At 39.6% G+C, this 14554-nt stretch overlaps 1 long non-coding RNA gene across 1 annotated transcript in view; it reads right to left on the reverse strand.

Moving 5' to 3' along the window:
- Positions 1–14554, reverse strand: part of LOC115304119 — a 51617-nt gene that overhangs the window by 19839 nt on the left and 17224 nt on the right. The window contains exons 3-4 of the long non-coding RNA XR_003914316.1: positions 12038–12177; positions 9171–9497 (exon numbers count right to left, since the gene is read on the reverse strand). This is a non-coding gene — a long non-coding RNA (uncharacterized LOC115304119). The remainder of the gene's footprint in view (positions 1–9170; positions 9498–12037; positions 12178–14554) is intronic.

The raw sequence follows: 14554 nt of genomic DNA on the forward strand, positions 1-14554 counted from the left end.
ACTGGGTGAGACTCCCAACATTACGAGACCCCCTACTTTACTCAAAACTCTGCTAGTTTAAATGCTAGACTCATTGAACAAACCACCTCTAAACTGATGTTGGGCCAAACAACTGGGTGTCGTAGCCTGGCCGATCTAAAATTAATTGTTACAGCCACTGAAACAAATCCAGGTCATTCAACTCTTTTTTTTTTTATTTTTTTAATGTTTTATTTTTATTTTTGATAGAGAGAGAGAGACAGAGCATGAGAAGGGGAGGGGCAGAGAGAGAAGGAGACACAGAACCGAAAGCACGCTCCAGGCTCTGAGCTAGCTGTCAGCACAGAGTCCGACGCAGGGCTCGAACCCGCGAACGTGAGATCCGACCTGAGCCAAAGCCGGAGGCTCAACTGACTAAGCCACCCAGGCACCCCGAGGTCACTCAACTCTTGAGTATGGGAGACAGATAAATGTATCTCCTCCCAATTATTCCAAGATTATAGGACAAGTCCCCAGTTTCTCATTCTTATGTTTTCAGCACTTACTTCTCATGGGTCCTAAATACAACCCTCCTCTTGTTGAGTCTGGGCAGCTCTGCCTCTTTTGTGTTCGCTAGCATCATCACTAGATCATGGCCACTCCTGTTGCTATGAATCCCAATTTCTCTGCCTATACATACCCTCACTTCCTTCAAGAACAAGCTCACAATGGTGCTTCTCTCCCAGGATTTCTGTCACATGTGGGCTCAAACCTGAAGTGGCATTCCCCTTCTGACTAAATCCAAAAAAAAAAGATATGAGGCATTAAAAAAAAGGGCACGGAGGAATGAAATATGGAGCTAGAATTTCCCCTCTATACATTAGCCGATCTGAAAGAAGACTGGCCACACAAGGAAATACATTTGAGAGAGTCATTCTCCAACTTCTCATGACACTCAAGAATACCACAGCATCTCTCCAAGGTCAAGAACACTTATGTATAGCCGAGTCCTGCTTCCTTTAAACTGTTCAGTGTTGTAGCAGACAAATTAAGCACAGATAATAACAGAAAGTTGATTTTTTACTGAGATAAAATTTACTTGCAGTTAAATGTATAGATCTTAAGTGCATGATGAAATGAGTTCTTGCGGGGAATATGCTTAGGATTTTCCTGGGCTTATACCAATGGGTTAACAAGGCACACAGAAGTACAAAGCCATAGAACACTCACACCTGAGCTTGGGTAAACAAGATTAGGACCCAGGATGGGGGAGGGGGGGTGCAAAGGCACCCAGGATGGAGAGGGAAAGTGCAAAGACACCCAGGATAAAGAGGGATGGTGCAAAGGCACTCAGGACAGAGGAGGGTGCAAAGGTACCCAGGATAGAGAGGGAGGGTGCAAAGGCACTCAGGACAGAGGAGGGTGCAAAGGTACCCAGGATAGAGAGGGAGGGTGCAAAGGCACTCAGGACAGAGGAGGGTGCAAAGGTACCCAGGATAGAGAGGGAGGGTGCAAAGGCACCCAATACAAAGGTATATGAGGTAAGCAAGATAAGGCATTCAGGGAGAAAAACCGTCCCCCAGGTAGTACCATAGCAGAAAGCTACTTTCACAGGAAGGACCAAATTAGATAAACAGATAAACAGGGCTACAGACAGCTGCACTGTGGGTGATGCTGCCCAGAGCGGAGCTGATTTACAAAAGAAAAGGTGCCTTGTTCGCCTTGAAGTTATTTGCTCTATCTGTCTTCTTCCCAAGGCTAGCTACGATAAACAGACACGGCGCCTCCTGTCTGCCATTAACAACCATTTGCCCAGTGCCGGGATTTTTATATTGACCCAAACCCCAAACACGGTGTATCTTCAAAACCCCCTTTCCCTCATGCCCATGAGTTGATGTTCACCAATTCACTGTCTCTCTGTGCACACCCATCACATTTGTAAGCCTTCTGATCTTAAATACGGGACAAGGACCCTTATTCGAGGCTCTTGTCTTTCCCCAAACATTAGCCATCTCTGCTATTTTAATCCTGCATCCACTCTCTTGCTAAGACAAGGGAGAACTTTAGAGTTAGAGCGTATGAAAAGTTCTCATGAATGTACACACATATGTAAACACCACTTCTGTCACTACAGCTCTTTCCTCATGGGTGTGGCCTTTTAAATATCCTCTCTTCTCTTTATTTTTTTAAATAATAGACTAGGGCACCTGGCTGGCTCATGAAGTAGAGCCTGCAACTCTTGATCTTGTGGTCGAGACTCCATGTTGGGTGTAGTTTACTTAAAAAAAAAAAACAAAAAAACAAAAAACGAAACACTCTCTCACTCTGTCATATATATATGGTGCATTCTTTTTTGAGGAGGAGTTTTAGGTTTATAGAAAACTGAGCAGAAAGTACAGAATTCCTAGACACCCCCTCTCCCCCACCCTGTTTCCCCCATTATTAGTATCTTGCATTAGTATAGTGCATTTGTCAGGACTGATGAGCCAATACTGATACATTATGATCTGAAGTCCAAATGTACAGTAGGGTTCATACTTTGTGTTGTACATTCTATGGTTTTGACAAATGTATGATGACAGGTATCCACCATTACAGTAACATAGTTTCACTGTCCTAAGAATCCCTTGTGTTTCACCTCTTCATCCTTTGCTCCCACCTTCTGATCCCTGGAAACTGGTATTACTTTCTCCCTAGTTTGCCTTTCCAAAAACGTTGCATAATTGGAATTATATACTATGTAACTGTGTCAGATTCGCTTCTTTCATTTTGCAATATGTAGTTAAGTTTCCGCCATGTCTTTGCATGGCTTCATAAGCTCATTACTTTTTCATCGCTGAATAATATTCCATGAGTTGGATCTACCACAGTCTATTTATCCATTCCCACAGTGAAAGACATCCTGTTTGCCTCCAAGTTTTGGCAATTTTGAATAAAGCTGCTATAAACATTTGTGTGCAGATTTTTGATGAATGTTAAATTTCCAACTCATTTGGGAAAATACCAAGGAGTGTGACTGCTGAATCATATGGTAAGGTTCTGTAAAAAACACAAACCAAACAAGCAAACAAAAACAAAAAGCAGAAGAAAACTGCTAAATTGTCTTCCAAACTCACAGTATTATTTTGTAACCCCACTAACAATGAATGAGTTCCCATTGCTCCATATACTCAGTAGCATTTGGTGTTGTCTGGGTTTTGGATTTTGGCCATTCTAACAGATGTATAGCAGTATTTCGTTGTTTTAATGTGCAGTTCCTTTTAAACATATGATGTTGAACACCTCTTCATATAATTATTGGCCATTTGTATATCTTCTTTGGTGACATGACCCTTTAGATCTTTTGTTCATTAAAAATATTGAGTTACTTTCTTATTGCTGAGTTTTAAGAGTTCTTTATACATTGTTGGTACCAGTCCTTTACCAGATATGTATTTTGCAAAGATTTTCCTCTCAATTTCTGGAATGCTTCATTCTCTGAAGTGTCCTTTGCAGAGCAAAAGTTTATAAACATTTTAATGAAGTCCTACTTATCAATTTTTCTTTCATGGATCATGTTTTTGGTGCTTTATCCAAAAAGTCATCACCAAAATCAGTCACTTAGATTTCTACTTTATCTTCTAGGAGTTACATGTATTTAGGTTTATCATTCCTTTCGAGTTACTTTATGTGAAAGCTATATAGATTCACTTTTTGCATGTGAATATCCAGCTGTTCCAGCACCATTTGGTGAAAAGACTATTATTTCTCCATTAAGTTGCCTTTTGCTCCTTTATCAAAGATGACTATTTTTGGGTGGGCCTATTTCTGGGCTCTCTATTCTTGGATTGGGATTGCATTCAATCTATAGATCAATTTGGGGAAAAACTGACATCTTGACATATTGTGTCTTTCTACCTATGACCATGGAATATCTCTTCATTATTTAGATCTTTGATCTCTATTTCAATGTTGGTACTAATGTAAATGGTATAATGTTTCTAATTTTAAATTCCACTTGCTTGTTGCTGGTACATAAAGAGGCAATTGACTTTGGTCAGTTAACCTTGTATCCTGCATCCTTAATATGACAATTTAGTTACAGGTTATCTTTTTGTTGTTGATTCTTTAAGATTTTCTACATAGAGGGTCATATCATCTGCAAACAAAGACTATTTTATTTCTTTCTTCTCAACATGTTTATCTTTCCCCCCTTTTCTTGCCTTATTTCATTAGATACGACTTCAAGCATGATGGTGAATAGGCGTGTTGAAAGAGTACATTCCAGTCACGTTCCCAATGAAGTGGGAAAGTACTTAGTTTCTCCTCATTAAGTAGGATGTTAACTGTAGCTGTTTTAAATAGATATTATTTATCAAGTTAAGGAAATTCCCCCCATTCCTAGTTTTTTGAGAGTTTATACCATGAATAAGTATCAGACTTTGTCAGTATTTTTCTGCAACTAATATGATTATATTTTTTCCACTGATGTGATGATTACATTAATTGATTTCAAATGTTGAACTAGCCTTGTATAACTGGAATAAATCCCACTTGGTTGTGGTGTATAACTTTTTATGCATTGTTTGATTTGATTTGCTAATATTTTGTTGATGAGGAATTGACTTTTGAGCACATATTTTTGAGCACATCTGTAAAACACATAGTTTACAAAAATCCACACGGGTTTCTACAGAAAAAACTTTTCCATTCTTTGCACAGCAGGATGATTAAATACTCATGCTAACTGGGCTATAGATTCAAGAATATAAAGTAATAGGATTGGGTTAAAAAAACGACACCTAGATATCTTTTGTATTTGTCCCCTCCCTCCATCTGTGGTCTCTCTCTCCAATTGTGATACTGCACCCTGCACTTTCTCAGCTCCACATCACACTGCCTTTTAGGAAAGTGCAAAGGGATTTCCAGAGTTTCAGGGTAGATTAAAGATCAAATTAAAGAAGTATTTTTACCCGCTCACTCCTGAAACCAAACAAAAGAGATAGTTAAGAATTTAAAAATTCAAAACCACAAAAAGCGGGGCGGGGGGGAGGAAGGAAACAACAGATAAGTATTATCAGTGAATTTTTGGAAAATAGAAAATAGATGGTGGAGTGGAAATTTTCTTAGCAGACAGGAGAATGCTTAAGAAAACCCAAACAGACTTGTTAGCAGTAGCATGCCAACAGGAAGCAATCCAATTCATCTTAAAGAACCCTGGGAAGGCCTGGAAAGTAGAGGCACCGTGTAAGACAGAAAGTGAGTGTGAGAATGGGATTAAAGTGTCTAGAGAAAGTCTCTCCTATATTTCATAAAGGTGGGTACCCTTTACCAGCCCACAGAAGGGGTGACAGGGTTACTTCATTTTTGTCCTATACTCGGGACATAGACACTAAACACTGTAGTGGAAGGCAGTGAAGAAATGCCCCTAAGACATTTTTGCATGAAATTCTGCATGGTGAAAGGTCCCCTTTCCCACTATCATGTCCCAAGCTTAAACCACCAGCCACCATGCCTCACCCACTGCTCTTCTCCTGGAGAAATGTGCAGAAATATTTGCATTTGGCGGTTGTCCAATAAAACAACTGTGCACCTGTCAATTACCCTACAGTGAAGCCTACCAGGCAACAAGCCCTACTCATACACATTAAGCTTTTATTTTCTTTAATATCTTATTTCTATAGGTAAAAGGACAGCCCACAGTCACTAGGCAGTTGAGGAATACCTCTAAATGTTCTTTTTCAAGGTTGCTTTGAATATTTTGGGTCCTTTACAATTCTACCTAAATACAGATGGCTACTCAGTTTCTACACAAAAAGCCTGGTAGGACTGAAATCAATTTGGGGAGAAGTTGGCATATTGGGTCTTCCATTTCTTGAGATATTTTGTGGTTTTTTTCCTCAAAGGTTTCCAGATTAGCCATCTTGGATATCTTTTGCTATATTCTTCCTAAATATTGTAAATTCTGACATTACTATAAATGGAATTTAAAGTTTTTATTTCTAGGGATACTGGGTGGCTCAGTCGGTTGAGCATCTGACTCTTGATTTCAGTTCAGGTCATGATCTCACGGTTCATGAGTTCGAGCTCCACACTGGGCTCTGCGCTGTATGGAGCCTGCTTGGGATTCTCTCTCTCCCTCTCTTTTTGACTCTCCCCTGATCACCCTCTCTTTCTCAAAAATAAATAAATAAACCTAACTTTTGAAAAATTTTCATTTCCAATTTTTTGCTGCTAGTATATAAAATTAAAATTGATTTTTGCATATTAAATGTTTATATTGTAACCTTGCTAAATTCTTATTTTTTTTTGTAGATTCCTTAGGATTGTCCATGCAAACAGTCTACAGTTTAGGTTGATACATCCATGTAACCGACACTCCATCAAGACGTAGAACATCTACATACCCCGGAAATATCCCCTGTATCCCTTCCCAGTTAATCTCACCCCTGCCAGGGCGGTAACTGTTCTGGGTTTTTTCCATCATAGACTAGTTCTCCCTCCTCTAAAACTTCATTTAAATGGAATCATGCATTATGTACACTAATTTTGTTCACTCAGCATAACGTTCTATGTAATTCACCCATACTGTTACATGTATAAATAGTACATTTTGGGGCACCTGGGTGCCTCAGTCAGTTAAGTGTCTAACTTCAGCTTAGGTCATGATCTCATGCATCATGAGTTCAAGCCCCACACCAGGCAATCTGCTATCAATGCAAAGCCCACTTCGGATCCTCTGTCCTGCTCTCTCTCTGCCCCTCCCCTGCTTGCACTCTCTCTCAAAAATAAACATACAAAAAAATTTTTAATGGTATATTTTGATTACTGAGTAGCATTACATTATATGACTATATCAAAAAATTAAGTTTATTTATTTATTTTGAGAGAGAGCACAAGTGGGGAAGGGTCAGAGAGAGAGAGGCAGAGAAAGAGAATCCCAAGCAGGCTCTGCACTGTCAACACAAAGACCAACGCAGGGCACGAACTCACTTGAACTGTGAGATCATGACCTGAGCCAAAGTTAGACACTAAGAAACTGAGCCAACTAGGCGCCCCTATATCAAATTTTTAAAATCCATTTTCCTACTGATAGATATTTTGTTCCAGGTTTTGGCTATTAGGAAGACAACTGCTGTAAGAATTCCCTTCCAAGCATCAGCGTGGGCATACATTTTCATTTCTCTTGGGTAAATACCGAGGAGAGGAGCTGCCAGCCCGGAGGAAGGGCTAACTTCATAAGAAACTACCAAAACTTCCCCAAAGTGATTGTGTAATTTTACATTACACCAGCAATTTATGAGGGTTCCAGTGGCTTCACATCCTGCTCTCAACTTTTCTATCATCCATTTTTACTTATTTTAGCCATTCTGATGGTATCTTGTGTTTTTCCCAAGTGCTTGTTTATTTTGGAAACAATCTCAAACTTACAGAACAGCTGTGGGTACAGTGCAAAATACTGCCCCCCCCCCACCGCCAAGCCAGTTGAGAGAAGTTGCTAATATCATGTTAATACTTTAATGTATATTTCCGAAAGACAAGGATATTCTGTAGAATCACAATGCCATCATCAAAGTGAGGAAATGAGCATTAACAGCTTCCTACTATTTAATCCTTCTACCCCATTTAAGTTTCACCAATTGTTCTAGTAACAACTTAATAGCAAAAGGAGCCAGACCAGGTTAATACACTGCCTTTATTTGTCACATTTCTTTTGTTTCCTTCTATCTGGAATAGTTCCTTGGTCTTACCTGGAATTTCATAACCTTGACAATTCTAAAGATGACAGAACAGTTATTTTGTATAATGTCCATCAATTTGGGTTTGTCTGATATTTCCTCATGATTAGGTTCAGCTTATGCATCTTTGGCAGGAGCTACCAAAGAAGTGCTGTTTTGTATGTTCTTCCCATCATGTTCTATCAGGTGGTTCTGATTTCAATTTGTCCCATTACTAGTGCTGTTCTCTTGGTTCATTTGATAAGAGGGTGTCTCCCAGGCTTCTCCACTATCAAGTTATTTGTTCCCTTTGTAATCATTAAGTGCTTTACAAGGGGATAATGTAAGACTATGTGGATATGTTTGTCATCTAACTTGCAATTTATTCACATATTTACTTATAGTGAATGTGGACTCATGGATTCTTTTTTATTCAGTGACTTACAGTTTGTTACCATTATTTACTTTGAAGTCATATTGTTCCAGATTCCACCAGTGGGAGTCCAGTCAAACCGGATTCTATGGCCTTTGACAGATCCCCATCATCCTTGGGGACTTCCTTGCTTTGGGGCACAAAATGTTCCAGGTTTATTCTCTACATTCCCTACCCCAGTCCTCAAATCAGTCACTTCTCCGAAAAGCAAGGGTTCTTTTATATTCAGAAGAGTTTTCAGAAATCAAGACTGGACCTCTAAATATGCTTATAGTTGATGCTTTCAAACTTTGTCAGTGGTCACAGCTAGAAATAATATGGTTGTGTGTATCTATGGATATCTATGTGTATCCACATACATAGAGATATTCATGGACATAAACACAGATATGTATGTGTGTACACACACATATTACATCCATATTTATGTATTTTCTTATGTAAGTAGTTCCAACACCACTGGTTCATTCTAGTTTCTACATTTGTAACTTCCTTCTCTCGCAGTAAGAAACCTAGCTGCCATTATCATTAATATACATTTTTGCTGTTTGTTTTCTGTTTGTCCACTTCATTCTTTTCCCCTCTCTTCTTGCCTTCTTTTGAGTTATTTGAACACTTTATAGTATTCCATTTTTATTTCTGTTGGCTTTTTAGCTATAGATCTTGCATAATTTTGGTGGTTACTCCAAAGTCTTCAATATACATCTTTAACTTATCACAATCTACTTAGAGTTTATATTGCTCTACTTCACATAAAATACAGCAGCCTTCTAGTATTAGAGTATTATTTACCATTCTCCCAACTTTGGGAGACTTTTGTCTTATCTATTATATCTACTTATGTTACAAGCCCCACAATACAGTATTATAGGTTATATTATACATTCATATGATTTTTTTTTCAATAAATTAGAAAATGTGTACATGGCATGGCTGGTTGGCTCAGTTGGTAGAGCGCACAACTCCTGATCTCAGGGTTGTGAGTTCAAGCCCCACTTTGGGTACAGAGGTTACTTAAAAATAAAATCTAAAAAAAAGAAAAGAAAATACGTACGTTTTGTCACATTTATCTAAATACTTACTATTTCCTGTCCTTTTCATTCCTTCCATTGAATGCAGGTTATTTCTTGGTGTCATTTATTTCCCACTTGAAGAATTTCTTCAGTATTTCTTATAGCACAATGTACATATTCTTAGCTTTTGTCCATCTGAAAATATCTTTATTTTTCTTCATTTTTGGAAGATAACTTTGCAGCACATGGAATGCTGGGTTGACTGTTTTACTTATTCAGTACTTAAAGGTACAATCATTCGATTGTTGTCATGGTTTGGGTTTCCTACGAGGTAGACTCTGAGGAGAAATTTCGCCAGCAGAATGTTTACTAAGGAATCTCCTTGGTATAAAACCTCTGGAAAAGAGAAGGGAGCAAGAGTAGTCGAGCTGCGATGCATGTCCTCTAACAGCCTCGACCGATGCCCCGGGGAGAGCTAGAGCAAGAAGGGCCTTTCAGATCTGTTGCACCGGGCCAAGATGGTCAGGTCCTGCACGAAATCACTCACTCACTGGCTGTAGGTCTCCCAGGAGGAGGCAAGATCTTAAGTGAGTCAGTGCTCTACTGCTGAGGCACTCCTGAAAGCAGCTGAAAACCGAAGGTAATCTGCTGACAACACTCCTTCCAACCGGGGCAACAAGTGATCACTGATGTGATCTGGGTGTGACCCGGACTTCTGGTGTCCGCTGCTTTTGACGAGAAGTCTGCTATCATTTGTATTATTGTTTCTCTCTAAGTAATATATAAGGTTTTCTCCCCCCCTCCGGGCTCTTGTCTCTTTATCTCTGGATTCCAATAATCCATGTGCCTAATGGTGTTTTTTGGTTTTTTTGTTTTGCTTTGTTTTTGTATTTATTCTGCTTGTGGTTCACTAACCTTGGATCCATTAGTGTTTTTACTAAATCGTAAAGTTTTCAGACATTATTTCTTTGAATACTTTTTCTTCCCTATTCTCTTGCTTCAAGTATTGCAAATCACATGTATTAGACTGCTTATATGTCAGAAACTACAGCTGTCTGAAAATCTTTTCACATCTTCTTTTCTTCCTTTTCTTGAATTTGGACAACTTCCATTTAGCTGCTTTCAAATTCACAGATTCTTGTGCCTTCTCCAACCTGCCATTAAGCAGATGTAGTAAATGTTTAATTTTAGTTGCTGGATTTTCCACCCAGAATTTTCATTTGAGTCTGCTATAGACTGAATGTTCGTGTCTCTCCCCCCATTCACATGTTGAAATCCTAGCCCTAAATGTGACGGTATTGAGAGGTGGTGCCTCTGGAGGGTAATGAGGCCATGGTGGGGTCTTTGGGAAGGGGATTTGTGCCCTTATTCCCTCTCCCATGCAAGTACACAGTGAGAAGATGTTCATTGAGGAACCAGGAAGCAGAACGTCACCAGAGACCAAATCTGTTGGTGCCTTGATCTTGGACTGCCCAGCTTCCAAAGCAGTAAGAAATGAATGTTTGTTACTTAAGCCACTCAGCAGCCCAATCAAAGAAAAATGGAATCTTTCCATTCCTTCTATTTTGCTGCGGTTTCTCCATCTGTTCATTCATTAAGACTACATTTTCCTTTAAGTCCTTGAGCATATTTATAATAGCTGCTTTCAAGTCTCTGTGTACAAAGTACCTCCGAAGGTTCAGTTTTCTCTGATTGTTTTTTCCTTCTTCTTGCATATGGGTCATATTTTCCTATCTCTTTACACAGTTGGTCATTTTTACTGTAGACTAGACATTAAGAATTATACATTGTAGACATTCTTGATTCTGTTATATTGCTCAGAAGAGTGTGATCTTTCTTCTAGTAGGGAATTAAATTAGCTGGACTCAAACTCCTAAGTCTGTCTCCTCTGTCTTGGATGAAAACTGAAATCTCTGCTGGATTCTTTCCATTACTAATGGCCACTTTGTCTCTGTACCTTAAGTGGTTTCTCCTACTGAGGCATATTTCAGTGGCTAGACAAGAATTTGAGCAGAGTTTGTATGCAGATTTGGGGTTTACCACCTCTATGATCCCCTCTTTTCTAGGATCCCCCCTCCAGCCCCCCAGCTGCTCCTCCAGCCCTGGACTTTATACTCTGACACCAGTATTCACGAAGGCTGCAACTTCATTCTGAGCCACCAAATGGATTGGTGAACAACTCTCTGTGAAAACTGCAAAGCCAAAAGTCACATTGGTGTAGTTCCAATCTTTTGAAGGTAGACTCCTCTCCAGTATCTTCCTGCTTTTAGTTCTGTTGAATGGCTTTGGATAGCTGATTTTTAATATTCCCATCCAGACTCTATCACTGTTGTCTGTAGGAAGATTAGCCTGGCCAAGCTACACTACCTTCCTAGAAGTCAAATTTCCCCACATCACTATTGTGCTCTGTCCTGGAACCATACCTAAATCCTGATTTGTCTTATGTCAGTGTTGTAATTCACTTCCCTTACATCAGTGTTATGTTTAAGAAGGGTCAGATATCAGTCCAGAAAACAGAAGTTACTCTTTAAAGCTCTCAAGGGCTTTAATACAGGGAATTGGTGGCATATCCCAAAAAAAAAAAAATTTCTAGGAATATCACATGTGTTCACAATTCTGGCTGCAACTAACCAGAGAATAATGATCTCTCCATCAATTTGTCTCAAGGATGCCTCTCATCAATACCGCCTAGTCTGGAACCATACAACAAAGGGGAATTGGCAAATGTAGCCCCTGGTTTCTCTTCAAAGCAAAGGAAACCATAGAAGGGGTGGTGGTAATGCCAAGTTGACCAAAGATAATCCAACATGGAGCATATGACCCAAATTAGCCAACAGCATAGGAGGGGAAGGGAGCTGCAGAGCTTCTAGAAAAAAAATTATTTGCTGATAAACACACACACACACACACACACACACACACACACAAAGACTCACCGGAAGAATGCTGCTTCTTCTTACACTGGATTTTTTTTCACATGACTGTTGTAATAGAAGCATTGATCTCGCGAGCATGATGAGAAGCCAACTGAGGTGGAAGCAAATATGGCATCTGAAGGCTGCCCAGTATGGACTTCCTGTTGTGAGAATCAGTGGTATTCTTTACGTCATTTTTAATTGGTTTACTTTGTTACTTTCAACAGATGCAGTACCTTATTTAGAGCAAAAAAGTAAATCCCAGAAGAAACCATTTAAATGGGTGAACGTGATAGCCTTTAAGGAGTAAGACTGGGGGTAATGAGATGTGCACAATGGTTTTTATTCTATGCCTTGTGCTATTTTACACTGTACAGAAGATACATGCAGTGCCTGGATAAAAAAATTAATTAGAAAAGAGTCAATCTGACAAGTCCTCTCCATCTCCACATCACAGTTCTCCGGATTAACTCTGATCTTAGCACGGCAGGAAATGGCGGCTAAATTTAACAGTTCTCCCTTGCTCTTTTTAAGTTTCCTTTTTTTTCCTTTTGAGAGAGAGACAGCAAGGGCGGGGCAGAGACAGAGCTGAGAGAGAGAATCTTAGTAAGAGGGTCTCACAACTGTGATTACATGACCTGAGCTGATGCATGGGGCACCTGGGTGGCTCAGTCACTTAAGCCTCTAACTCTTGACGTTGGCTCAGGTCATGATCTCACAGTTGTGGGATGAAGCCCTGTGTCGGGCTCTACACTGATAGCATAGCACCTGCTTAGGATTCTCTCTCACCTCTCTCTCTCTCTCTCTCTCTCTCTCTCTCTCTCTCTCTCTCTCTCTCCGCCCCTCCCCCGCACACAAATGCTCTCTCTCTCTCTCAAAATAAATTAACTTAAAATTAAAAAAGAGTTGGATGCTTAACTGACTGAGCCACCAGGCACCCCCTTCCTTGGAGGCAATCATCAATTCTAGCTGCCATCTGAAGAATATCCTGAGTGAACTAGATCCTCATACCGCCTCAATCTACTATTTGTCACCCAAATAATCATCCTGTAGGACAAATATGATCAAATACCTCTCCTGATTAAAATCCCTAACTGGCTTCATATTGTCTCTGCAGGCTACAATTCAAATTCCATAAGATGGCATCCAAGACTCCTGATGGTCTGGCCCCTAGTCCTCTCTCATGTGTGTATTCTAGCTATTTCTACAGTCTTGCTTTTTCCACACTCAGACCTCCAATCTTTTGGAGTTTCTTTGATTTGGAATATCCTTCCTAAATAGTCCACTTTCAGTTACCTGTTCTGTGAAGATTCCTTACTCCTCTGGTTCTCCTAGTCTCTTCTTCAACATGTGTTGTAAATGCCTACTGCCTCCATCAACACAAATTATATTACAACTCAAAAACCATTATTAGACAGTCTGAAAACCAGAAATCTCTTAAAATGGAAATATATTTTGGTAACCCATTTGGTGACAGAACCTGAATTGAACTATTTATATTTATAATCTCAATTTATTCCACGTTGTATTAATAGTCATTCATTTTGTTGCAGAACTATTCATGGGTTTCATCGCACAGTGAAACCAGACCATTATCAGACACCACTGATAATGGTCTGGAACACCTAGTACACACACTTTTAGTATATGCACCATTCCAAAAATGGCTACTGCTACATTTTTCATCCAACAAGTCCTCCTAGAACTTTTACTACTTATCAAGAGGGCAGGTCTATTTCCTCTCCCATGCTTTCATGAATAAAAGTGGTGGAAGTGGCATTGCTTGACTTGCAAGGCTAGGTCACAAAAGGTTATATGGCTTCTGCCTGTTTTCCTTCCTCCCTCTAAATGCTTGCCCTTTGAACTTAGCTGCCATGTTGCTCATGGAGGAAGCTCAGTCACAGTGAAGCCACCTGTAGCTGTTCTAGCCCACAACCCAGCTGAGGTCTCCACCACCAGCCATTACTAACCACCAACTGGCATCAACTACCAGCCACGAGAATGGTGCCTGTCCTCAGCACTCAAGTGCCCCCAACTGTTGGCTGAATGGAGCAGAGATGAGCTGATCCTGAGCCTTGCCCCAAACATAGATGCACAAGAAAGACAAACATTTTTTCTGTTTTAAGGCACAACATTTTGGGTAATGGTCTACACCTATAGTTACTGGAATCTCATCCTATTTACTTTGTAAAAAATATGAAATATTCTCAATTCTAAAACCCATCAACGGTTTCACGTAAGATCTGCATACTAAAATCATGCTTGTATATCCTTTTCTCTAAAGAAATAGAAGTTCTTTGAAGACAAGAACTAAGTTTTCTTCGCAGAGCTACCATTTAAGAGAGTGGGTCTTCATGGCAGGTCTACTGAATTAATGCTGAGTATATAGATAAATGAACAAAGTGAAAAACAGAGTTGCAAACTGATTATTTTGAAAGAGTTTTTCAGTAGACTACTCTTTTACTCAATGCAATCCATTGCTCAAAAATACTTAGAATACCTTATTTTTATAATGATTTTCAGTTTATGAGCTATACA

The sequence above is a fragment of the Suricata suricatta genome, chromosome 10, assembly GCF_006229205.1.
Source record: "Suricata suricatta isolate VVHF042 chromosome 10, meerkat_22Aug2017_6uvM2_HiC, whole genome shotgun sequence".
Taxonomy (NCBI): Eukaryota; Metazoa; Chordata; class Mammalia; order Carnivora; family Herpestidae; genus Suricata; species Suricata suricatta.